Source organism: Tenrec ecaudatus, chromosome 11 (genome assembly GCF_050624435.1).
Source record: "Tenrec ecaudatus isolate mTenEca1 chromosome 11, mTenEca1.hap1, whole genome shotgun sequence".
Taxonomy (NCBI): Eukaryota; Metazoa; Chordata; class Mammalia; order Afrosoricida; family Tenrecidae; genus Tenrec; species Tenrec ecaudatus.
In genome coordinates, this window is record NC_134540.1 from 52,153,776 (window position 1) to 52,177,991 (window position 24,216).

Genomic DNA, 24,216 nt, shown 5'->3' on the forward strand with positions numbered 1-24,216 from the left:
AAAACTGCTTGCCAACCACCACTGGGCAACGCTGATGCCAGAAGTTTTCTCCAGTAAATTTAAAGAACAGCAACATTGGACTGCCCCCAGTCCCTGGCCCCATAAAAGCCCAGGGAACAAAGAACTCGGGGCGGATTCCCTTTTGGATGTTGGGTCCCCGCTGCTCTGGGCAGTGGAGGGAGGGAAGCCCTAGCTCGAGCTAGCAAATAAACTCCTTTTGCCGCTTTTGCATCTCAACTGGTTGTAATTCTTCCTTGCGCCCAAGGTGAGCCCACATTCCCTTCCCCGATCCAACAACTCCCCAGGCTAAGGCACTGCAGGCATAGTGGATTGTGGGTGGGGCTGATAACCACAGGCCTGCAGTCGGACTCACAGCCTTGGAAATGCATACAGGCTGTTCTTAGTCCTATGGAATCTGAATCAACTTGATGGCAGTGAGTGTTTGACAAAGTTCAAATGTAAAGTTTGGCTTTGGAGCCAGGGCTCCCACTTGGTCTGCCCTTGACCCTAAACGACCCACCTTCTTTCCCCATCACCTTGCTCTCGCGGCACCCTCCACCAGGGGGGCCTCCTTTCTCGTCACTGTGGGCGACGATTTGTTGCCAAAAAAGGCTTATGCTTTTCTGCATGCTTGATTCCACTAGCTCTGTGCTCATTCCTTCCTTGACCAGTTCCCCCAGACCACCCTCTTCATTCACATGGAATTCATTTACGTCTCAGGCAGCATCCAGGCTCTGCCTTAGACCGAAGGCTGTTTGTTTCCGCTCCCTCTGGAGTGAGTCACTCCCAGCCGTCCAGTGTGGTGGTTCAAGAGGAAGAAGCAATGGCTGGAGTCCTGATCCCCTGGCGGTGTTGGGGGTTATCTGAAGGAAGCAAAGGTTGTGCAAGTGGAAAGCTTTCTGGATTGAATGACCAAGTTTTCCTAAGGAGCAGTAAGTGACCTCAGGCAGGGTGCTGCACCCAAAGGTGTGGAGGAGGTAATCAGAAGCAGGGTCTGAGGTGATTAAGCTGCTCTGCCCACAGATCACACTGCTGCAGGAAGTATTTACTCTCCATCTTGCAAAAGGTTGTTATATGTCTATTTACTTGCACCTCAGGATATTGAGATTGAGGCAAGACTAATTCTTGCTGAAATTAGAAATCGAAGTGCAATTGGAACTTTCTAATTAAGTTGGTATAAATATTTATAAGAGTATAATGTACATTTGAAATGCTTGGAACACTGAAAATTTCTTTAAAATGTACTAAGGTAAAAAAGTGTAGCATTCAGCCACTCCATCCTGAGGGAAAAGATGGATCTTCAAAAGGCTGCGCACATAAGGCACGTATGAAGGCACAGTGAGCACATGGGAGAGCACAAAAACACATGCATGAGCACAGAGCACATGTGTGCACAAACAGCACATGAGCAAATCCCTCTGTGAACACACAGACACTGCGATCCTCTTTTTGGCATTGATCACCATTGTAAGCCTCAGGAAAAGCGCTTCTTGTAGATTTTTAATACCCACACCATCTTCGGTCCATTGAATCAAAAATTATTATATGTGACCATATTTCTAGTGCCGAACTGTGAGCATAAAATGAACATCTTACGATACAAGCGCAGTCTTAGTGGGGTCAGAAGATGACTGTGCTGTGTTGAGCCTGGGCTTGGTTTGGGGAGGAGGGAGCATTTAACTGGTGGGATGGAAGAGTAGGGCTTTAATTCTGGCTCTTCTATCCACCAAGCCTGTGATCTTGATAAGTGCTTTATCCTTTCATGCTTTCAGACAGGAAAAAAAGGCACATTTTTTTATCTCCTGGTGCTGTTGTAAGGATATAGAGAAATAATAGATATGAACATAAAGAAGAAGATCAAAAAGATCAAAGGATTGATATAATGACTGGGGGCCCACACAAAAGAAATCTTCCTAAACTGCAATACCAGGGATGAGGAAAGTTGGGAGAAGGCAACATGGACAGGTACCAGAAGAGGAGATGGTATAAGGACTGATGAATTAGGAAGAATCAGGAAAGGAACAGATCCATAAATTTAACTGGGAAATTATCAGAATTCTGGGCCACCAGGGAGATTGCTTGAGAGAACAATAGCCTTGGCATTCAGTGCATCCATCCTTCAACATATCAATCATGCACTACACTACAGACGCAGGGGGATACAGAAGCAGAACCAGCCTGTCCTGGAGGAAATGGCAATTGAGGAAAGAAACATGATTTTATCTCAGGTAATTGATAAGACTTTTTAATAAACGATACTGGACTGTGTAGAGAATGTAGGCTGATATAACCCATCTCACACCTATACTCAGGCAATAGGGATGCCTGCCTTGAGATGCTTAAGACCAGGTCCGCTTTTAGAGGGTGAAAAGTGCGTGGAGCCAAGGAGACATGCCTCCTACCGCACACCTTCCCTCCCACCATCATGCCACGATACCCAGGACCCTGGAATCCCCTGTTCAAGTAGGGTCTGTGTGTGCCTGTCTCTTCCTTTGGATCAGTCCTTTCAAGAGCTGACAATGCTTTCAATGTTCAAGGTGTGGCCCAGGGGCAGCTGCTTTTGGTGACCAGATAAGGAAGGAATTGGAATGTCCGTTTTGGGGAATTCCATGTGTGAAACCCTCTGGCTATGAGACAGAGCTGAAATGGGAAGGAAAAAGGTCCAGCATGAAACATAGAGACTATGTTGTCCTGCGTACCCATGTGCCCACAAAGAACTCTAAGGAGTTCAAGGATTAATCCAAACTTGGCCATCTGGGTCAGTATTAAGGTATATTTTATAAAGTATGATGAAATTTTAGTAAGTGGGTTCTTACCATGATTTATAAATCTAAGCATTTACACCTAATAGCAGGCCTCCACCTGCACTCTCCTTTCTGCCCTGAAAATGGTAGTGACCTATCTGAGAGCGACAGCAATTTGGGAAGGAAGATGCCAGTGTGTCTCTGAGCATGAGGGGGAACTTCCTCAAGAGTTGGAGTTTGGCCTTGCTTTGAAGTATCTGGCAAGGCTGGGAGAGAAGGCAAATTCTGGAAGTTGTCCCTGACTTGTATTGGTCAATGCTGATTTCTCCCAGCTTCCAACCACTCTCTCTACTCTCTTCTACCGGTGGCTGAATTCTTATGTTTTCTTTATGTCTTTCTGAAGCCCCACTTCCTCTGAGGAGCCCCCCCAGATGTCTTCAGACCATAAAATCACCTCCCTTCTCTAGTAACTTCTTTAATTCTTTGCCTTCACCATCAGGATGCACAAACATTTTTAGAGAACAGACGGGCCCTGGGAATTATGTCTTACTCTTGATTACCAGTTGAGACGAGGACACAATGAACATACTATGAGAACCACACCAAAGAGAGTGCGGTTGAGTTGATTCTCATTCATGGTGACCCCAGGGCTAACAGAACAGAGCTATGCTGTAGGGCTTGCTTTATGGCTGTAATCTTTAGGAAGGAGTCACGATGGTGGTTATGCACTGGGCTCCTGACGAACAAGGTCAAACGTTTGAAACCACCAATCTCTCCAGAGGAGAAAGACAAGGCTTCATAGTCCTATAAAGAGTTTACAGTGTCAGAAACTCACAGGGGCAGCTATACCCTGCCCTATAGGGTCACTGTGAGTGGGAATCGACTCAATGGCAGTGAGTTTGGTTTGGGTTTGTGATCTTTCTGGAAGCAGACCACCAGGCTTCTCTTCTGAGGCATCTCTGGGGGCTTGAACTGCCACCCTTTGGCTTTTAAGGTTTGCTTTTTTGTAATAATAATTTTATTGTGGGCTCTTACAACTCAGCACAATCCATACATCCATCCATGTGTCCAGCACATCTTTACATTTGCTGTCATCATTCTCAAAGCATTTTCTCTCTACTTGAGCTGTTGGGTGGCTTTTAGTTAAGCGCTAACCTTTTGTACCACCAAGGACCACTTTTAGGTTAGTCGTCCAACAATTTGTTTGTGTGACCTTGGGATCTATGGACCTATCAAGCAAAATAAAATCTATTCTTAAATTCATTTCATCGGCTTCTGTTTTGTTGTTAGTGGTTGTGACTCCCGGTGGCCCATACACAGGAAAAGGAAACACTGCCCAGGCCTGGGCCCTCCTCACACTTGTTCCTGTGTCTGAGCCCATTGTGGTGGCCACTGGGTAATTTCCTGAGTGAGGCTCATCCTCATCGCTCTTCCTCCACCTTACCGCACAGGATGCCCGTCTCCAGGGACAGCTCTCTCCTGACAACACGTCCAAAATACTTGAGACAAAATCTCGCCATCCTTGCCTGTAAGGAGCATTCTGGCTGTGCTTCTTCCAAGACAGATTTGTTTGTTCTTTTGCCAGTCCCTGGAATTTTCTAAATTATTCGCCAGCACCATAACTCAAATGCATGGATTCTTCTTCGGTCTTCTTTATTTAATGTCCAATGTATATGAAGCTCTTGAAAGTACCACGGCTTAGGTCAGGCGTGCTTCAGACTTCAAAGTAACATCGTTGCTTTCAACACTCTAAAGAGGTCTCTTTACTTTTTAAAACATGTGGCTACTGGAAAATGACAAATGCATTCCACAATTTTTTTGCTCTCATTATATTTCTATTGGGCAGTGCTGGTCTAGGCAGATAGACAAGCGTGAGTGGGTCACAGACCCGGAGAAAGGATCTCATCCTAGGAGTACCCCCCCTAAGGACTACTGGGGACACGCCTTTGCCAACCTCACGGTGCCAAACAGTGTTTATATCTCTGGCGATGTTTGGAAGACACCGTTAATAGATGGTTGCACCGCACGATTATCATCCACGACACACATCTGGCAGGGCTTACTGTTGAGAAAGGCTGTAGAAGTGTAAATTCAAATTGAAACTAATTAAACCCCTTGCCTACAGAAGTACATCAGTTCCAAACAACTTCAAACAGAACTGTGTGATTAAACCCCCTTTTGTACCAGACAACTCGTCCTTAGCTGCTCCTCCAGCTTGTCAGCAACTTCCCCACCCCCATGCCATTATCAACAGGAAATAATTGGGCTTCTGGTCACCTCTTTGCCATTCCTCATCTCTCTAAACATTTCTAGGCTACTGGCCTGGAGCAATGGAAACATTTTTGATACTGTTCCTGAAATGTATGTCAAAGTGGTTACAGATTCAAGATCCTAATTGCCTACTTGCTATTTGCAGCATCAGGCAAAGCACATAGAGAACCTCTCTCTGATAAGGAACTTAATTAGCCCCTAGTGGCAGGCACCCAGGGGCTGTTTTAGGAGCCCGTCTTACCAAGTTGGGTGCTCCTGAATGCACTGGTGAGATCTACAGCTCAGATAAGCCCTCCTCTGGGATGGAAGGAACTTCTCTTATCTGCGGTCCCTGCCACATGTGGACGCATGCTTCTCTCATGAACCTCTGCCTTGTGGTTCAGTCTTTCGGCCGCCTGGAGTTCCAAAAACAAGACCCAACCAACTAACCCCAAGCAAACCAAGTGAAACTAGGAACAGCCTTTTCAAAACTGTGAACGTAGGAGACAGATGGCCAGGGCTCGCAACCTACAAAACTCTGGGCAGCGTGGTGCTGAACCATTTGTGCTACACAGAGTGCCACCGGGAGCCCTGGTGCTGTAGTGGGTTACAGACTGTGCCGATAACCACCAAGTTAGCAGTTCGAAGCTACCAGACACTCTGTGGGAAACAGAAAAGGCTTTTCTACCTTGTAAAGAGGTGCAATCTCAGAAAGCCACAGGGGCAGCCTACCCTGCCCTCGACCGGGTGTCCCTGTGAGCGGGAATCTACTGGACGGCAGTGGAGTTCTTGAGGTTGGCCGCCAGCATGGACTTCTTTTGAGACAGCTGAGCTGAGATGGATAAAGACCCACACTCTCAGCGTGGCCCTCACGGGTTTGCAAGCCTGACCTTACATCTCTGTGCAGCTTCATCGCGTGCCTTCCAAACACTCTCCTTGGCCTCTGTCCTTGCCTTTGATCTGATCCAGCTGCCTCTGCGCCTTTTTTGTAAGACTTCTCTGCTGGCATGAGTCCTTCTCTCTGATTCTTCACACTGCCAACTCCTGCTCTAAGCTTTGCTCCCGGGAACATTTTGCTCGAAATGACCTGACTTTGAACTTGCTTTCATGGGGGCTTGGACACCCCTTTCTAAGCACTGAGCACAGTTGCTGATGGATGGTTTGGGTTGCTCTGTGATCATTTGATGTCTGTCTTCACCACTGGACTTTATTGATTTATTTTGTTTTCTCTGCTAACTGTGATTCCCAGGGGTAGAAACTCTATAAATGTCGCTGAATGAATGCACAGATATGTTCTATCTGTTCCGCCTGTGGTAGGCTGGAACGGCACAGGCAGGGATGTTGTCAGAGTGGCTTGTGGCGTCTCCTCCCACTGTTCCTCCTCGTATCACATAGGCCCCTGCGTGCCTCAGCCTGTGGCACTGTGTGGGGGCCAGGATGGACCAGGTATGACAAGTCAGGTCAGCCAGAGTAAGACCAGGGGAAGGATGTGAGCTATGGCATCCTGTTACAGTGGGATAGGTCTCTGCTTTCAAGTGGGGAGCTGAGTTTAATCCCCAAGTATTGTGGCTCGAGTGTAGCCCGCACGCTTCCATCTGCCAGTGTTGCTACCATGCTGAACAGGTTTTGGTGGAGCCTCCAGGCAGACGAGGCAGAAAGGCCTGTTGATCTCCTTTTGAGAGTCAGCCATTTAATGCCGTATGGATCCCAATCATCAGATTTAAAACCCGTCATGGGATGATGCAGGGCTGGGCAGCACTTTGCTCATGGCTCGTGGGTAGCCACGAGTCTTGGCCAACTGGAAGGCAACTTAGAAGAGTCTTGTGGTGTTTCTTCAGCCCCAAGCCCTCACTGGTGGTGTTATCGGCTAAGCATTGGACTGATGACTACAAGGTCAGTGGTTCAAAACCACCAGTCACGCTATGGAGGAACACCACTGTATGCTTTGAAGCAGACGTACAGCTTTGAACACTCTCTATGGGGTTGTGAGGGGCTGGTATCAGCCTGAGTTTGGGTGGTGGAATCCCAACGCACTCCTCTATTCTTCACTCCCTGGCCCCAAGACGCTTCTCCTCACTCACGGAGATTCCCTCCTCTGGATATCAGCTCTTCTTCCTCTGCCCATTAGTGGAACTCCCCTGCTTTCTCTGTTTGTGGCTCTCCTCCCTCTGCTTCCCCACCCTCCGGCCAGTCTGGCAGATTCCCGTGGGGTAACATCTTTGGGAAGGTGGAGACCCTTTCCCATCTGATGATAGGAGTTTCCGGCTCTGGTGACACCCACGTAAGGCAGAGCTGGCTCGATGACTCTTGTGGAGCCCCCACCCCATGCTCCTCCATTGGCTTACAGCACACAGCTGGGGCTGGGGACAGAATTCAGAACAAGGCCTATGGTCAGGGAGTTATTCAGCTCCTAAAGACCACACCCGCCATGACTCACAGGTACAACATGACCTGTCTTTTTCATTAATACAAACATTTCCCTTCTGGGGACCCTCTACTAGTGTATCCACACGCGGGTTTCGAGTCAAACAACTTTTTTCAGCTGGCCGGGAGATTTGTGCTGATCTACCCACATTACTTCATAGGCCACCTTTTAACTAACAGTGCACACCCTTAAGAAGCAACCGAACCCACACGGAAGCAGCACACCAACATAGATGACTGTGAAGGACAGAGGAGACCAGGTCTCCAACAACAAAGGTGGGGTGGTGGTGAGAATCACATCACCGTGAAAGAGGGGGAGTACGTGATGGGGACCCAATGCCCATCTGGAGACAGCTGGACGCCCCTTCCAGAGGGGTAGTGAGGAGGAGATGGGCCACTCAGGGTTCAGTGTAGCAACAATGAAACTCAAAACCTTCCTCTAGTTCCTGAACGCTTCCTTCCCTCCCAATCATCATGACCCCAATTCTACCTTGCCTTGCGGACCTGGTTATACCAGAGGATGTACAGCGGTGCAGTGGGGATCTGGAGGCACAGGGAATCTAGGACAGACGAACCCCTCAACACCAGCGGTGGGAGTGGCGACACCAGGAGGGAAGGGGGTGTAGAAAGGGAGAACCAATCTCGGAGATCTATGTGTAACCTCCTCTCTGTGAGATTGTCAAGGGGGAGGCGGGTGAGGGGAGACGCCGGGGAGTGTAAGACTCGAGCTTAGTTTCTGACCAGTTGAGCGCCAGGACAACCACTATCCACCTGCCAGTGTAGGTTTGAACACTGCTGTGCTGCTCAACAGGGCCAGTAAAGCTTTCTGTCTAAGTTGGATGAGGAAGAAAGGCCCGGTGATATGCCTCCCCAATCAGCCTGGGAAAACCTAACGCATCACAACACTTCAATCCTCAACCAATCACGCGCAGGGCAAGGTCTGAGCAACATTTGGTTCCACCTGCAGAAGGTCACCATGACGTGAGGACCACTGAACAACAATAGCAGGTTTTCATTAAAAATGTTTCCTTCCCACTTCCATGTGCTTTTGTTTTATAAATATAATTTCAATTATGTCAAGGAAATAAAATACTTTGGAAATGAAAATACTAACTTGTTAAACCAACAGGACAAAAAGCATGTATGGGGAAAATAGATGAAATTGATTGGAAATAATTAAATCCGATGCAATTCCCAGCACCGGTTTGTTGGCAAACACTTGAAGGAAGGCATCTAATTACCAAATCCCCACATGGACTAAACCTTCATCAAACTCCCTTGGACCACTGACCAGGTTAGGATGAATCTAACGAGATAGTAACAAGATTTATAGCTCCCGAGGGTTATGAGAGGGGAGGTTCAGGGGAAATGGGAGCTATTAATGGATAATAATAGTGGATATGAATACTATTAATGGGTACAAGTATGAAGACAATGTTCTAAAATTCATTGTGATAATTGTACTACTCTTTTAAATATATTTAAAACATGGAATTGTATGTTAACAAAATGGTTAAATTTTTTAAAAGATGTAAAGTGTGCTGAACCTTGTGGTTTTTGCTCTGTGGAGAGATTTATGGACCAAAACATCTTCATCTTACAGGAAAGTTGTGGAGAGAGTACAGAGTCTCTATATGCCTCACATTCTGTTTCCCCAATTATTCACACCTTCACGTTAGTTTGATGCATTTGCTATAGTTGTTGGACAAATATTGATACCTACTTACTAAATAAACTCCATATTTTTTCCATAGTTCTCTCTCTTACCTCCTGCCCCCTTGAAAGGTTTCAAGCTCCCATAGGACATCACATAACACTTCATTGCCATGTCTTCTGTTAGGCAACTCTTAGCTGGGACAACTTCTCAGACATTTTGTTTTTGATGACTGGCAATTTTGAGCACGTGTGCTGTAGAATATCCTTTAATTGGGATTAGTCTGATGTTTTTCTCATGATTAGACTGTAGTTATAGTTTTGTTGGGAGAACACAGATGTACATTGCATATCATATCATATATCATGGGTACACTCATGCTAACCTCGGTCACCCAGTTTAAAGTCATGTTTGTGAGGCACTGCCACTTAAAGTTATCCTTTGCTTCCCATTTCTATGTTGTAATGAGCCTGGGGTCACTGTTGGGTATCGCTTGTATTGCCAGGTTGGTGATTCAAACCCACCAGTCACTCTGTGGGAGAAGATGAGGCTGCTGCTCTTCTGAACATTTACAAAGCCTTGGACACCTTTGATGAAGTCAAGCTGGGTTGGAATGGATACAGGGCAGACAGTTTTCTGTCTTGTACTGTCTGGGCAGCAGGCCTCTTTTTTAGCCTGCAGGTAAGAAGTGGGAGGTTCTGCTCTACCTTGCGGAGCCTGTCCATCAAGTTTTTGGAGTTGTTCTGTATGGAAGATCTGTCTCTTCTCCCCAATTGGTCTTGGATTAATTCAGTCATTGATTGGTATCCACATGGACTCATGGGGATTTAGTTTATACGTTGGGCTACAATCCAATAACTTTATTCTCTTCCTCAGCTTGTTCTAGCTTTGGCCATCGGGAGGCCTTCCAGTTGGCCCCTGTGTCCCTTCCATTTGTCTGACTCTCATGGACATATTTCCTCTTTAGAACTTTCCCCCTTTCTGGAATTCCAAGATGTGCCTGGGGCACCTTGCATATTTCCTGCCCTGGTAGTAGAATAATCTATTCCTCCAAGAAGCTCTGGGATGTTATTGGGGAATGATATTAGGTAAGTACTCCATTTTTAACCAGTTCAGTTTATGTCATGACTTATTAAGAACTAAATTTTAAACTTTTAAAAGCATGCAAGTAAAAAGAAGTAGCAAAAACAACCTTTTTAAAGTAGCAGTATACTCCCCATAAGAGCTTCAACTATGGAAACACCAGGCCTATCAAACCATCAACTTTAATGACAGTAATTAGTGAGATATCAGGAGCCCAGTCAGGACTACCTTTCTGCACAGCTTAAGGAGTGCCTTTTACATTGGGCTGGAACTGCTTCAAATTCCATGTCACTAAAAACAAAATCAATTCTTGATTACCCATTGAAGACCTATCCTGGTGAAAGTCCACCGGGAGCTGTGAGAGTTACCACTGGATCTGGATTTTTTTTAGTTTGGGAGAAGGCCCAGGGAACCCAGAAAACTCCCCCGAGAGAAGTAAAGGTAGGTTATAATATTAGATATACGAATACTGATCACGTAGACAATTCCGAGGAGTCTGGGTTTCACGTAGATATGGTTCCAAGATAGAAAGTCTAAGACTTGTGACTAACTGCTCATGAGGATTTGGGAGGGGGGGCGGGTGTTAGAGGTGATTTTAAAAATCCGAGGAAAGGTAACTACTTCCAAGTGGATGGTAATTCACTTCCCAAAGGCAATCCCATCTCGGAGAAAGAGCAGCATTGAGCAGGGCAAGTTCCCGAGTAATCATGTTGAGACTGAGGTGTTCCTGGGCCATCCAAGCATAGGTTTGTTGTCAGCAGCTGGAGATGCAAGAGCAGAATGGACTAGCCAATGGAACACACCGACATGTAGATCATAATGGAAGCCATAGGAGAAAATGCAAGGATCTGGAGAGAAAAGAACATGCTATGAACAGGACATACTTTTAATGGTGGGCAGAAAGAGAACGAAGAGGACAGCACCAAGAGCTACTAGGAAAACCAAAAGTGTGGAATGTCGTGATTACCAAGAGAGTTGGGGGTGAGGTGGGTGGGAGATGTTCCAAGAGGGCAAGAGGGACCCATTCCTCTAACAACTGGCATCCCACATTATTCATCAGACAATAACTAATGAGCAACAGGAGACACAGTTCCTGCCCACATGGGCTGAAATGTCGGATTGGAAAGCTATACACAGATCAGGTAAAGATCGAACATGTCCACAAATTAAAATCACAACTGAGACCAGTTCTATAAAAGAGAGGCCTGGGATGCTCAAAGAGTTTATATTAAGACAGTTCAAGGAAATGTGGACAGAGGAAAGCATGCCTGAAGGATGAACAAGGCTTGTTCAGTGATGGAAGAAAGAATGCAGAGATTCCAGGCAGAGGAACAGCTTGTGCAATATCCACCTGGCAGAGAAGGCCTTCTGGGAGGGAAATGGGAGAGGTGGTCAAACTCAGGTCTTTTAGGGCATATGAAATATCTGGTTTCATCCTAAGAGAAATGAGAAGAGGGCCTTGACTGTGTTAAGGATGATGACTAGAAATTCATTGAGCATGAAATATAGGGACCAGCATGAAGGTAGCAGGAAGGTTGGGTTTGCCAGACCCTTTAAGAAACTACTGCAGGTAAATGTGGTGAAGAAAGCTGATGGTGCCCGGCTATCAAAAGAGATAGTGACTGGGGTCTTAAAGGCTTGAAGATACACAAGCGGCCATCTAGCTCAGAAGCAACAAAGCCCACATGGAAGAACACACTAGCCTGTGTGATCGCGTGGTCCCGAAGGGATCAGTTATCACGCATCAAAGAACAAAAAATCATATCATTGGCTGCATACCTCCATGATACGATCGCCGAAGACAAACAGGTGCATAAGCAAATGTGGCGAAGAAAGCGGATGGTGCCTGGCTATCAAAAGAGATAGTGTCTGGGGTCTTAAAGGCTTGAAGGTAAACAAGCGGCCATCTAGCTCAGAAGCAATAAAGCCCCCATGGAAGAAGCACACCAGCCGGTGCGATCACGAGGTGCCAAAGGGACCAGGTATAAGGCATCATGCAAAAAAAAAAAAGAATATATCATGCAAAAAAAAAAGAATATATATATATGTGTGTGTGTGTGTGTGTATACCATAGTGAATGAAGAGGGAAGTGCAGAGTGGAGACCCGAGGCCCATGTGTCGACCACTGGAGATCCCCTCATAGAGGGGTTTAGGAGAGGAGATGGGTCAGTCAGGGTATGATGTAGTACCGATGAAGAACACAGCTTTCTCCCAGATCCTAGATGCTTCCTCCTCCCAACTACCATGATCAGAATTCTACCTTGCAGGACTGGATAGGGCAGAGGTTGTACACTGGTGCATATAGGAGCTGGAGGCACAGGGAATCCAGGGTGGACGATACCTTCAAGACCAGGGGTGTGAGGGGCGAGGCTGGGAGAGTGGAGGGTGAGTGGGTTGGAAAGGGGGAACTGATTACAAGGATCCACATGTGACCTCCTCCCTGGGAGATGGACGGCTGAGAAGGGGGGGAAGGGAGACTCCAGATAGGGCAAGATATGACAAAATAACAATCTGTGGATTATCAAGGGCTCATGAGGGAGGGGGTAGCGGGGAGGGAGGGAAAAATAAAAGAGGACCTGATGCAGAGGGCTTAAGTGGAGAGCAAATGCTTTGAGAGTGATTAGGGCAAAGAATGTATGGATGTGCTTTATACAATTGATGTATGTATATGTGTGGATTGTGATAAGAGTTGTATGAGCCCCTAATAAAATGTAAAAAAAGAAAAGAAAAGAAAATGATTAGGGCAAAGAATGTACAGATGTGCTTTATACAATTGATGTATGTATATATATGGATTGTGTTAAGAGTTGTATGAGCCCCTAATAAAATGTTTAAAAAAAACCAAACTACTGCAGAAGAGAGAGAGAGCTAATGGTAATCTAGGCTAGAATGGGGGTGACCGAGGTGATGGCAGTGGAGGCTTATAAAAGTCATGAGAGCAGAAACAGTCAGCAAGCATGAGCCCTTGGTTCTGGATAGTGAAATCCACGGAGATAGGAAACCAGCTAGATTCACAGAGTTCTGTTGCAAATGTGTTGATCCACCGAAAGAGAAAGTATGAACAGCTGGATATAAGGATCTAGATTCTAGAGTTTAGAGGAGTAATCTGAGCTGGAAATATAATTCTGTGAGTTGTTTGCAGGTTGTCAGAGGAGGGTGCAAAAAGCATGAAAAGATGGAAGGAATACAGATTTACTATTAAAAATATGATAGTAAATGTTCAACAAGTCCAGAAGATAGCCTGGGCTCAAGAACCACTGATACTGAAGGCAGAAATTCAGGTTACATTGCAGGCATTGGTGAACATCAAGCCTCTAGGAATTGATCTAATAACAATTGAGATACTTCATGCAGATATTATCAAACAGTATCATTAACATTACATTCAAGTAAAATTGTGCTGAAGATAAATTTAAAATGGTTGCCACTGTACGTTGACAAATAATGTCTGCTAGACATTCTAGCTGAATTCAGAAGAAAAAGTAGAAAGAGGGCTGATGTCAGATGGACCTTGGTTAGAAGCACAGAATGCCAGAAAGATATTGACTATACAAAGTCATTCAACTTTAGGGATCATAAAAAATTGTGGATAACATTGCAAAGAATGGGAATTCCAGTACACTTCATTGTGACCTTGTGAAGTCTGTCTGTAGACCAAGAGCTAGTTGCTCAAACCAAACAAAGGGGGGTACTTTAGGGCTTAATGTCAGAACATGTGGGCATTCTGGGTGTAGCCTTTCACCAGGTTTATTCAATCTGTACAACAAACAAGTAATTCGAGAAACTGGGCTTCATGAAGAACTCAACACCAGGATTAGAGGACGATTCAGTAAAACCTATGACACGGAGAAGACAGCAAACAATACAACCTTGCTCACTGAAATGAGAACTTGAAGTGCCTACTGATGAAAAGCAAAAGTACAGTCCTCAGAATGTACACCTCAACATAAAAAAAATCCTCATGGCTGCACTAATAGAGAACATCACCAGAAATTTTTAAAAAAGATGAAAGTTGCCAAGAATTTAATTTTACTTGGATCAACAATCCATGCCATAGAAGCCGAAATCAAGAAACCAAATGCTGGGTTGAGTTGGGAAAATCTGTTACAGATGACCTCCTTAAAACCTAACCCGGGAAAGACGTCACTTTGATGGCCAAGATGTGCTTGACCCAAGCCATGCTATTTTCAACCATCTCATTGGCATGCAAACTCTGGGCTATGAAAAGGGAATACGGAATAATAAAGGACCCCTTCAAACAGTTTTGTTTCATTGGACATAGAGTTGATATGAGTGGAAATAGACTACAGGATACTCACAACAGTTAACAATAGCACCAAGGAACTGGGAGAGAAAGAGAGAGAGAGAGAGACAGGAAAGGGGAAAGGATGAGGAGGGGAGTGGAGCGGAAAGGGAAGGAGGGGCATGACGATATAGGGGAAGGAGGAAATAAATCTTGAATAAGACCTTTGTTCTTTGTTGGGACACAGGGTTTTCCTTGACATGCGATCAATGGGCTGCCTAAGCCATTCTTTAGCCCTTGTCTGAGTTGAGCTCATCAAGCCACCTTTTGACTTTCTCAAGCCAAAGTCTTGTACTCAACCTCTTCTCCAGGTTTGCTTTCAACCACCATACCTAATGAATCAGCAACCTTTGTCCGCTCTACCGTCAAAAATGTATGGAGAATCAGACCAGTCCTCCCCACTGCCAGGGACTGCACTCTGGCCAAGGCCACTGCCATCTTGACCTAGCAGCAGTGCCGTGTTCTCCTAGCCTCTGGCCTCACGCCTGTATCTCCATGCTGCATGCAGAGTGATTTCGTTGAAACATAGTAATTCATTTCTCCTCTGATGACTCACTCGCTCATGATGAGGGATCCGCATAAATGTCCTCAAAACCCTTCGTGAGCTGCTCCTCCCTGACCCATCTCTCCCCTTCCTCCTTGCATTCCACTCGTGCTGCTTCTTTGTGCCAAGGACACCTCTTCCTCTGGACTTTGCATGTGTTCTTTCCCCGGCCTGGATTACCATTCCTCCGGCCATGAACATGGTTAGCTGGTACCTCCTTGGTTAGCCGGTACCTCCTCATAGGTTCTGTTGCAAGTGTAGCTCATCAATGACATTTTCCCTGTTCCCACTACTTCCAACAGCAATCTTAAACACCAGACTCCCTATCTCCTTTCCTTGCTTTATTTTTCCTATCATCTGACCATTTTATTATTTTATTATCTGACATAATAAATGCTTTACTTGCTGGCGTATTGCCTTCTTCTCTAACTAGTAGAATATGTACTTTATTAGGACAGTGAGTTTATCTGTTTCATTAATTTCCTAGTATATAAGTAAGACCTGGCACATAGTACCCACTGCCATTGAGATGATGCTGACTCACAGCCACTCTATATAGATATTCTGAAATAGCAGATCTTTATGGGAACAGACAGAAGAGCAGCTGGTAATTTTGAACCTCGAATTTTGTGGTTAGAAGTTCAATGGTTGCTCAACAGTATCACCAAGGTCCTTAGTAGATGCCCGCTCAATGCTGTTCGAATGGATGACTATAAACAAAAGTCTGGTAAGGTGACTATTAGAATGAATTGCATGTGTGCACCCCAGGTTGTAGTGGGGTTTTTATTTCCTGAGCACAACTGCTGTTAAGGTAAAACAATAAAATAACTGAAAATTCAGATAATTTTTAGATAGATTTATATATATATATATAGTGGAAAGCAGTTCTTTTGATGTCCAATTAGCTTTAATGTATTTTATTTACATGATACTTCATTAATGCATTGATTAATTCAAGAAGTATTTCTTGAACACTGACTTTTCCTTGAACAAGTAAAAGAGTTAATTCTGTGATTGGTTTTATATTCCAATAGGAGTGGCAGTGATCAAAGGAACACAAACAATGAATACACAAGACCACTGCAGCTGGCAGGAGTGTGATGAAGGAAACAGGACACATGTAGGTGCTGGGCATGACATTAGGGAGCATGGAAGCAGAGCACTCACTGCATGGGCACATGCTAGCTGCTGTCTGAATGCAGAGGGAGAGGTCTGCCCTCCAAGGATATGGGGGAAAGCAGTCGAGGTGACTGGAAATGCAGGTGCAAAGGCCCTGGGGTGTAAGCAGTTTCCCCATGCAAACCTGTGCATTAGAATTCTGACTATCATGCAGAACCTCACAGTTTTCAGGACAGTTCTGTCTTATTAAATTCAAACAACTCCTCTAGACTGTCAGGCTTGTTGTGGGCTTCATATCTTTCCAATAACTTTAGATCAGTTCCTCCTCGCTCGACTCCTTGCCAATGTGAAAGGCACACACCGCCGAGATGACCACTGCTGGCACTCCTTTAGAGAATCACCAATATCTCCAAACGATTCTCTTGGAAGAGCCAAGTGTGTGGTTCAGGTTCAGATTGTGACCGAGGACTCCTGCTTGTTCTAACTGCCATCTCTTCGACGGGGTTGCCCCTGGTCACAGGTGGGGAAAGAGACCACTTCCAGGAACCTCCACTGCTCCTTACTTACCCTGTCTGGAAAAGCGGCCGCCATCCCCTCTGCAGGCTGCATGCTACCCGCCCCTCCATCGCCAGTCAGATCCCAATCTTATCTCCTGCTTCCGGCTATTTGCATCGCTTCTTCTCCCTTCTTAATGCTCCCGTAGTCAATGATCGGAGCCACACATATTGGTGCTTGATAGAATCCCTTCTTGTCAACCTTCCTTTCTTAGGTGTTTGAAGGTGGAAAAATAATCTGCCCCTGAAGTTGAGTTCCTAACTCTGCCCTTCCTCAAGGGTGACTTTGAGAACATTACTCAATGTTCTTGGCCCCGTTCTCCCAATTGTACAAATAAAGAGGTAAAGTGTGATATACAAGACCTCATCAAAGTCTACATTCTGAGAGTCATGAGCACTGTGGTAGCAGGGGTCCGTGGCTAATAATGACAATGACAGTTCCCATTCATAAATGTCCTCGAGACCCTTTACCAACATTGTTTCCAAAGAGCTCATGAAGAATTACTAGTGTTCATTATTATTATTATTTCTTTATCTACGATTCAATGACACTGGCTACATTTTTTAAGTTGTGCAGCCATTTTCACTGATATTTTCTGAGACGAGTTTCTCAGGAAATTAACTTACCTTTAGAGTGGCTGTGGTCAGTTTGATCCCAGTTTGATTCTTACAAAAAGCACAGTGCTCTCAAGGCACACATTCCTCATTGATTAAGCTAAACTACTGTTTGGTTTAAAGATGACTTCGGGGATATTTTTAGCTTAAATGAAGGTTTAAGGATGATCTCAGAGTTTGGGACCTTATTCATAATTTGCCACACCTTCAGTTACCTCTTCCCATTCCTAGTTTGACCTTTGTCCTCCTTTGCTTCAGGCAAACAGAGCCAGATGGATCTTGAGGGTCAAATGATGTTTTGAAGACCCCTGCCTGGGCATTGCACAGTAAACTAGGACAACAGACATACACTAGACCAATGAATGCTTTTGTGAAACCATGACCCCAAAGTTACAAACCAAGAGACCAAGCTTCTAGAGTGTTTGCTAGCGCCTAGTCACCTAAACAGCTGTTCTTTGTGTTGTCTTGATTGTAGAAATATCTATTACACACTTGTCAATTCAACTTTTTCTAGGTGTGCAACTTATAGACATCTATTATGCTAATTGGCTTTCCCTTAATCAATGAAAGTTTTCTATCACCATAAACAGGAACTCAATGATCCATAAGCTATAACTTCCTCCCACCCCTCATATCCTTGGTAACCACTGAGAAACTTGTTCTGCACATATTTGCCTGTTCTAGCCTTTTCATACAAGTGGTGTCATAGAACATGTGTCCTTTTGCGATTGACTTATTTCGCTCAGAATAATGCCCAGCCATATTACTGTAGCACATTAAGAGAGCTACTATCATCTAACACTCAGAAACGTTTTGGGGAATATTTGTCTAAGTGACTCTTTTAGGGAGACTTTAGGATTCTATCTTTAAGTGTCTCACTTCAAAGACTCTGTCCATCCATTTCCTCCTTCTATATGATAGCCAAACAGAGGAAGTCTCTCAAGGAGGAGGATTGACACAGTGGCCACAATAATGGGCTCAAGAGCAACAACAATGACCAGGCAATGCTTCCTTCTCTTCTACAGAGCATCGCTATGAGTGGGAGCTGACTCAATAGCCCCTAACAACATACTCTACCTGATATTTGGTTTATATCACTCATGGATACACATGACAAACCTAGGCACATTCCAGACGTTCATTAAATGATCGTAACGAAACGTTGAATTGATTTGGAAGAGTGTAATGTCACCAACTCTAATCTCCAAACGCAGATCTCCAACTCATTATATGGCCCAGAAAACAAAGTCCCTGTTCCGTTAACAAGACTTACTTTCTTTGAGAAATAGCTGGGGTTACAAATAATAGAAATGATTTTCCTTGTACATCATCATCATCATCACTATTAAAGTCTTCTCTGGGTAACTTAGAGGAATCATCAAGACAGAGAGAGGTGAAATGAAAAGAACACTGAGATATTTTCATCTAATTTTCAGAATAGTTACAGATGAATTGCGATAATCTATTCTAGATCAAAGTAGCTCAGGAACTGAACCCCACCCTGTTCAGAATTTTGAACCAACTATGTTCACAAACAATTGTACTGAAGGAAGAAGTTCAAGCTGTACTGAAGTCATTAGCCAAAAACAGCAACAAACACACACACAAAAAAAACAAGGCTCCAGGAATTGACGGAATATGAATTGAAAAGTTTCTGCACACTGATGAAACACTGGAAGCACTCACTAGTCTATGCCAAGACATTTGAAAGACTGGCCAATTGACGGGAAGAGAGTCATATTGTTATCCATTCCAAAGAAAGGTGACGCAGCAGAATACTAAAATTACAGAACATCATTAATATCACATGCAAGTACATTTTTACTGAAGATTTGAGCTGCCTCAAATTCAGGCCAGATTCAGAAGAGGGCATGAAAAAAAGGGATATCATTGATGATGTCAAATGGACCTTGGCTGAAAACAGAGAATGCTAGAAAAATGTTCACTTGTGTTTTATTGAATGCAAAGGCATTCAACTGGGTGGATCATTACCAGCTGTGGATAGCATTGAGAAAAATTTAAGATTTTCTTAATTGCTTTCATGTGGAACCTGTACACAGATCAAGAGACAGCCTGTCATTTGAACAGAAAAAGTGAATATTGCATGTATGACGTCAAGAAACACGTGTGTCAAGGTTGTATCCTTTTATCATACTTACTCAAACTGTATGATAAGCAAATAGCCAGAGAAGCTGAACTAGAGGAAGAAGAACATGGCATCAGGGTTGGATTAAGGCTTACTAATACCCTATGATCAGCAGAAGGTACAACCTGGCTTGCTGAAAACCAGGATCCCTTGAAGCACTAGCTGATGAAGATCAAGGACGGCAGCCTTCAGTCTGCATTTGAATCGACGTAAAGAAGACCAAAATCTTCATGATAAATGGAGAAAAGGTGGCAGTCTTCAAGGATTTTACTTGCCTGGATTCACAATCAATGTTCATTGAAGCAACAGTCAAGAGATCAAATGGCTCCTTGGATTGTGTAAATCTGCTGCACAAGATCTCTTTACAGTGTTGAAGAGCAAGGGTGTCACTTTGAGGACTAAGGTGCGCCCCCACCCAAGCCATGATACTTTCCGTTGTTTCCCATGCAGGCGGAAGTTGGAAACTGAATAAGAAAGACCACAGACGCATTGAAGCATTTGAATGAAGGTGCTGGTGTCGAATATTGAAAGCACTGTGGAGTGTTAAGACCAGTCTGTCTTGGATAAATATAACCAGAATGCTCCATACAAGCAAGGTGAACAAGACTTTGGACATGTTATCAGGAGAGCCGATTCCTGCAAAAGAACATGTTTGGTGAAATAGAAGGGCAGAAGAAAAGAGGAAGACCCTCGATGAGATGGATGGACACAAGGACTGCAACAATTGTCCCAGACATAACAAGCATTATGAAGACGGCCCACATCTGAGCAGTGTTGGGTTCTGTGGAACCAACTCCGTGACACCTGACAACCACATAATTATCAACCAGAGCTCACCAATCATTCTTCCCAGTGAAAAATCTGGCTCTTATCACAATTCCTCTACTAATCCAACCTACGACAACCCTTGGGGGTTGGGAAACGAATGTCCAGCGCTGAGACCGCTAAGAACTGCTCGACCAAAGGAAGAGAGCTCTACTCCATGTGGTGCTCTCTATAACCTGGCGCATGGGCCCAGTCTCACCTCTCAACTCGCCCTTTGAGGACTGACTGCCTGAAACTGCTGCACCCGCCTGATCACCTTGGTTTCAAAGGTTCTTTGGAGAATTACAGGAGCTCAACTGCACGTAGAAGAGGACATGGAAACCATCTGGGGCTGCTGAAAGTGAAGACATGGCATTAAGCATGAAAGAGGTCAATTTTTGGTTCACTACCCATCATGTGCAGGCAAAATTCATTTTATGTGTAGAAAAATCAAAATCATTTATAATACCTCAGTGAGTAGTCACTCACACCACGGACAGGAAACATGACACCGGGAAAACACAGCTGCGCACCTGATGGCGGATCCCTGGAAGACGGCAAAGGAGATCGGCTGAGGTGATGGGGGAGGTGCACACTGCAGTTTCACTTTTACAGTTTGATTGTTAGTGGCTGTTGAGTCAATTCTGACTCATGGAGACTCCAGTAGGGTTTTCATGACTCTGACTTTGAAGGTGCAGGCTGCCAGGCCTGTCGTCCAAGATGATGCCTTTCAGTGGATTGACACTGCCAACCTTTTGGCTAGTAGTCAAGCATTGACCTCTTGCCTTTCCCAGCTACTTCACGAATTGGCATAGGGGCATTTTGGTACATGCAGTGAATTATAATTTTAAACCACTCTTCCAGCCATAGTTGCTCTCATTAAAAGATCCACTGGAACCACCCAGATTGGATGTATTGACTCTTCCCCTGATGGATCGGGATCAGCGAAGGGGCAAAGGAGAGTTGACTGCTGTGAGTCAGTTGTTACCAGGGTTCAAAGCAAGGGATAACCTTGGGACGCTAACTCAGGGGTGGTTTCCTCTGGCCTTCCTGCTCCTGCTCTTGCTAGGTGTCTGCTGCCGAGTCACTTGGGATGCATAGAGACCGTATGCCCAGGCAGTGGTTGCTACGTCTGAGCCACTTTTACAGCCACTGTGTCAATCCATCCTTGAGTGCCCTTTTCCCGTTTGTTGCCCTTCTACTTCACCAAGCATGGTGCTGTCTTCCTTTCCACAGACCGGTCTCTCTTGATAACATGTCCAAAGAACATGAAATGCAGTCTCACCACCCTCACTTCAAAGGACCTGCTAGCTATATTCCTTCAAAGATTGATTTGTGTGTTTTTCTGCCAGTCCACGGGACCCATCCTGCCAGGAATAAAGAAAGCCATTCCAGAAGCAGGAAGCCTCACTACCATCAAGCAAGGCAATCCAGGAGTGAAACGTGTTCTTGGACCCTGAGATCCCTGCACATCACACCTGCTTGGTCCAGGGATAGGAATTAGTGGCACCAGAGAAGTGACAGAGACATCATAGAGGATGAGAGCAACAGAGCCAAGAGCCAGAGTATGAAACAGAATGAGTGCAGCCGAGTCCCTGTGGGCAGTTTGTGACAGCTCTAAAGGAGCTTAGTAACGATTCCCTAGCAAGGCGCAGCCCAAGGGGCCAAGTGGCTGAGAGACCAAGGTCCAGAAGAGGCCTGCCTGTGAGCGTGGCTGGGAAGAGGTTGTCGTGACTGAAGAACTGCGTGTATTAAGTATTTCTGATTCTGAATTGTAACTGGTTAACTTCCCTGATAAAGCTCATAATTATCAGTACACCCTTTGAATTCCCTGTGGTCGCTGCAATGAATTATGAGAACTGAGCTGAGAAGCAGAGTTCATGGGGGGGGGAGGGGGCAGTTGGTGTCGGAGTCAGCAAAGGAGCACCGAGAGGAGAGCCGTGTCTGCCCTCTGCCCCTGGGACTGGATTTGGGCTGATGTGGAGCTGGATTCATCTTCCTCCTTTTGAGGTCAGATGCCACCACCATATCCTTTTCAGGCATTTAATTCTGATTTCCTCCCAGTCCTCAAATGAATCCTCCATTCTTCGCCATATGATTTTCCACAGAGCAGAGAAAGGATTTATATGAACACTGCAGCGTTTCAACTTTCCGTTCTTTTTTTTTAGGGGATAGTGCTAACGCAGTCCCCCCACTACCACAAATTATGCAGTCGAGTTTCCCACATTTGGGGAAATCGCAGGGGTCAGCACACCCGGAGTGCAATGGGTGAGCCTCACCCTGGGAAAACCACCTTCGTGATCATGGTGTCTCCCCTGCCAGGTAAGTATAACTTTCCATTCTTTCACAGTTTCTATGCTGAGAGGATCCCATCGATTTCGGAAGGGTTTTGTTAGTGACAGCTGTAAGCTTTATTCGCTTAGCTAGATCTTATCCCTCCATAAACTTGGAGCACTTAAAAACTGATCTACAGCTAATCTTCCTCCGGAGTTCTCAACAGATTCAAAATTGTGCTAGTGAGAGGCAGAAAGGAAGAGCTAGGAAGGGGGTACTGCAATCCCAAACCTTAACGGCTATTGATAGGAAGGGGGTACTGTGATCCCAAACCTTAATGGCTATTGAAAGAAGAGCCCAATGTCCATCTGCTCCCTTAACACTAAAGCTATAAATATATGTACATAGATCTATTTTCCCATGGCCATATATAAATATATTTACATATGTACATACCTTATTTAGATCTCAATAAATGCCCATTGTCTCCTAGCTTTTTCTTGTATTTCCTTTTAGTTTCCCCTTGTCCCACTAACATGTTCAGCCTTCACTTGGGTTTCAGTAATTCCTCTTGGTTACATTGCCCTTGATCAAGCCCTACCAGACCTCCTAAATTCTCTTCGCCATTGATTTTCAGTCACTTGTTGTTCTCTTGTCCCTGGGTTTCTTAACACCAACTTGTTCATTTCCCCACCCCCCCCCTCCATGTTCCCCTGGAACTGTCGTCCCATTGTTCTCTCTTCTGGCTTGTTTATCCTCCCTATCCCATCCAGATAGACATGCAGAGATAACAATATGCACAAATACAAGACCAAGCAAAACAAAGCAACAAGAGAAAATAAAACAATAGCTACAACCACAAAAGACCACCACCAACAACAAAAAAGAAAAGTCTATTAATAGTTCAAGATCCACTTGTTGTCCTTTACCTGTGTTTTCCACTCTAGTCTGATGGGATGCTATGCCCCGGCCCCACAGTTTATTTTTGGTGTTCCCTGGGAACTTCATTGCTCTGCTCCCCTTGCTGCTCTGTTGCATGCCCAGAGACATTGGGTCTCTACCCAAGTACTCCCTCAATTCAAGAACATTTTGTTTTAATAATCTAGCACTCTGAGATGCTTATGTTCCCGACATGATCGCTGAAGACAAAGTGGATACATAAGCAAATGTGGTGAAGAAAGCTGACGTTGGCCGGCTATCAAAAGATATAGCATCTGGGGTCTTAAAAACTTGAAGATAAACAAGTGGCCATCTAGCTTGAAAAGCAATAAAGCCCACATGGAAGAAGTACATCAGTCTGTGTGATCATGAGGTGTCAATGGGATCAGGTATCAGGAATCAAAGACCCAGAGCAAAAAATCATAATGTGAATGAGGTGGGGAGAGTGGCATGGAGGCCCAAATCCAATCTGTAAGCAACTGGACATCCCCTTACAGAAGGGTCGTGGGGAGATGACAGGCCAGTCAGGGTGCAGTATCGCACTAATGAAACATACAGGTTTCCTCTGGTTCTTTAATGCTTCCTCACCCCCACTATCATGACCCCAATTCTACCTTACACATCCAGCTAGACCAGAGCATGTACATGAGTACAGATAAGAGCTGGAAACACAGGGAATACAGGACAGATAAACTTCTTGGGACCAATATTGAGAGTAGCCATACCAAGAGGATAAGAGGAAGGTGGGGGAAGAAAGGGGGAG

General features: G+C 44.9%; 1 protein-coding gene and 1 non-coding gene across 2 annotated transcripts in view; both read right to left on the reverse strand.

Annotated features, from left to right (window-relative positions):
• Positions 1 to 24,216, reverse strand: part of TACR1 (tachykinin receptor 1) — a 675,223-nt gene that overhangs the window by 39,463 nt on the left and 611,544 nt on the right. The window lies entirely within an intron of this gene.
• LOC142461748 (U1 spliceosomal RNA) lies at positions 22,406 to 22,570 on the reverse strand. Its single transcript, XR_012786947.1, has one exon. It is a non-coding gene; the product is annotated as a U1 spliceosomal RNA (small nuclear RNA).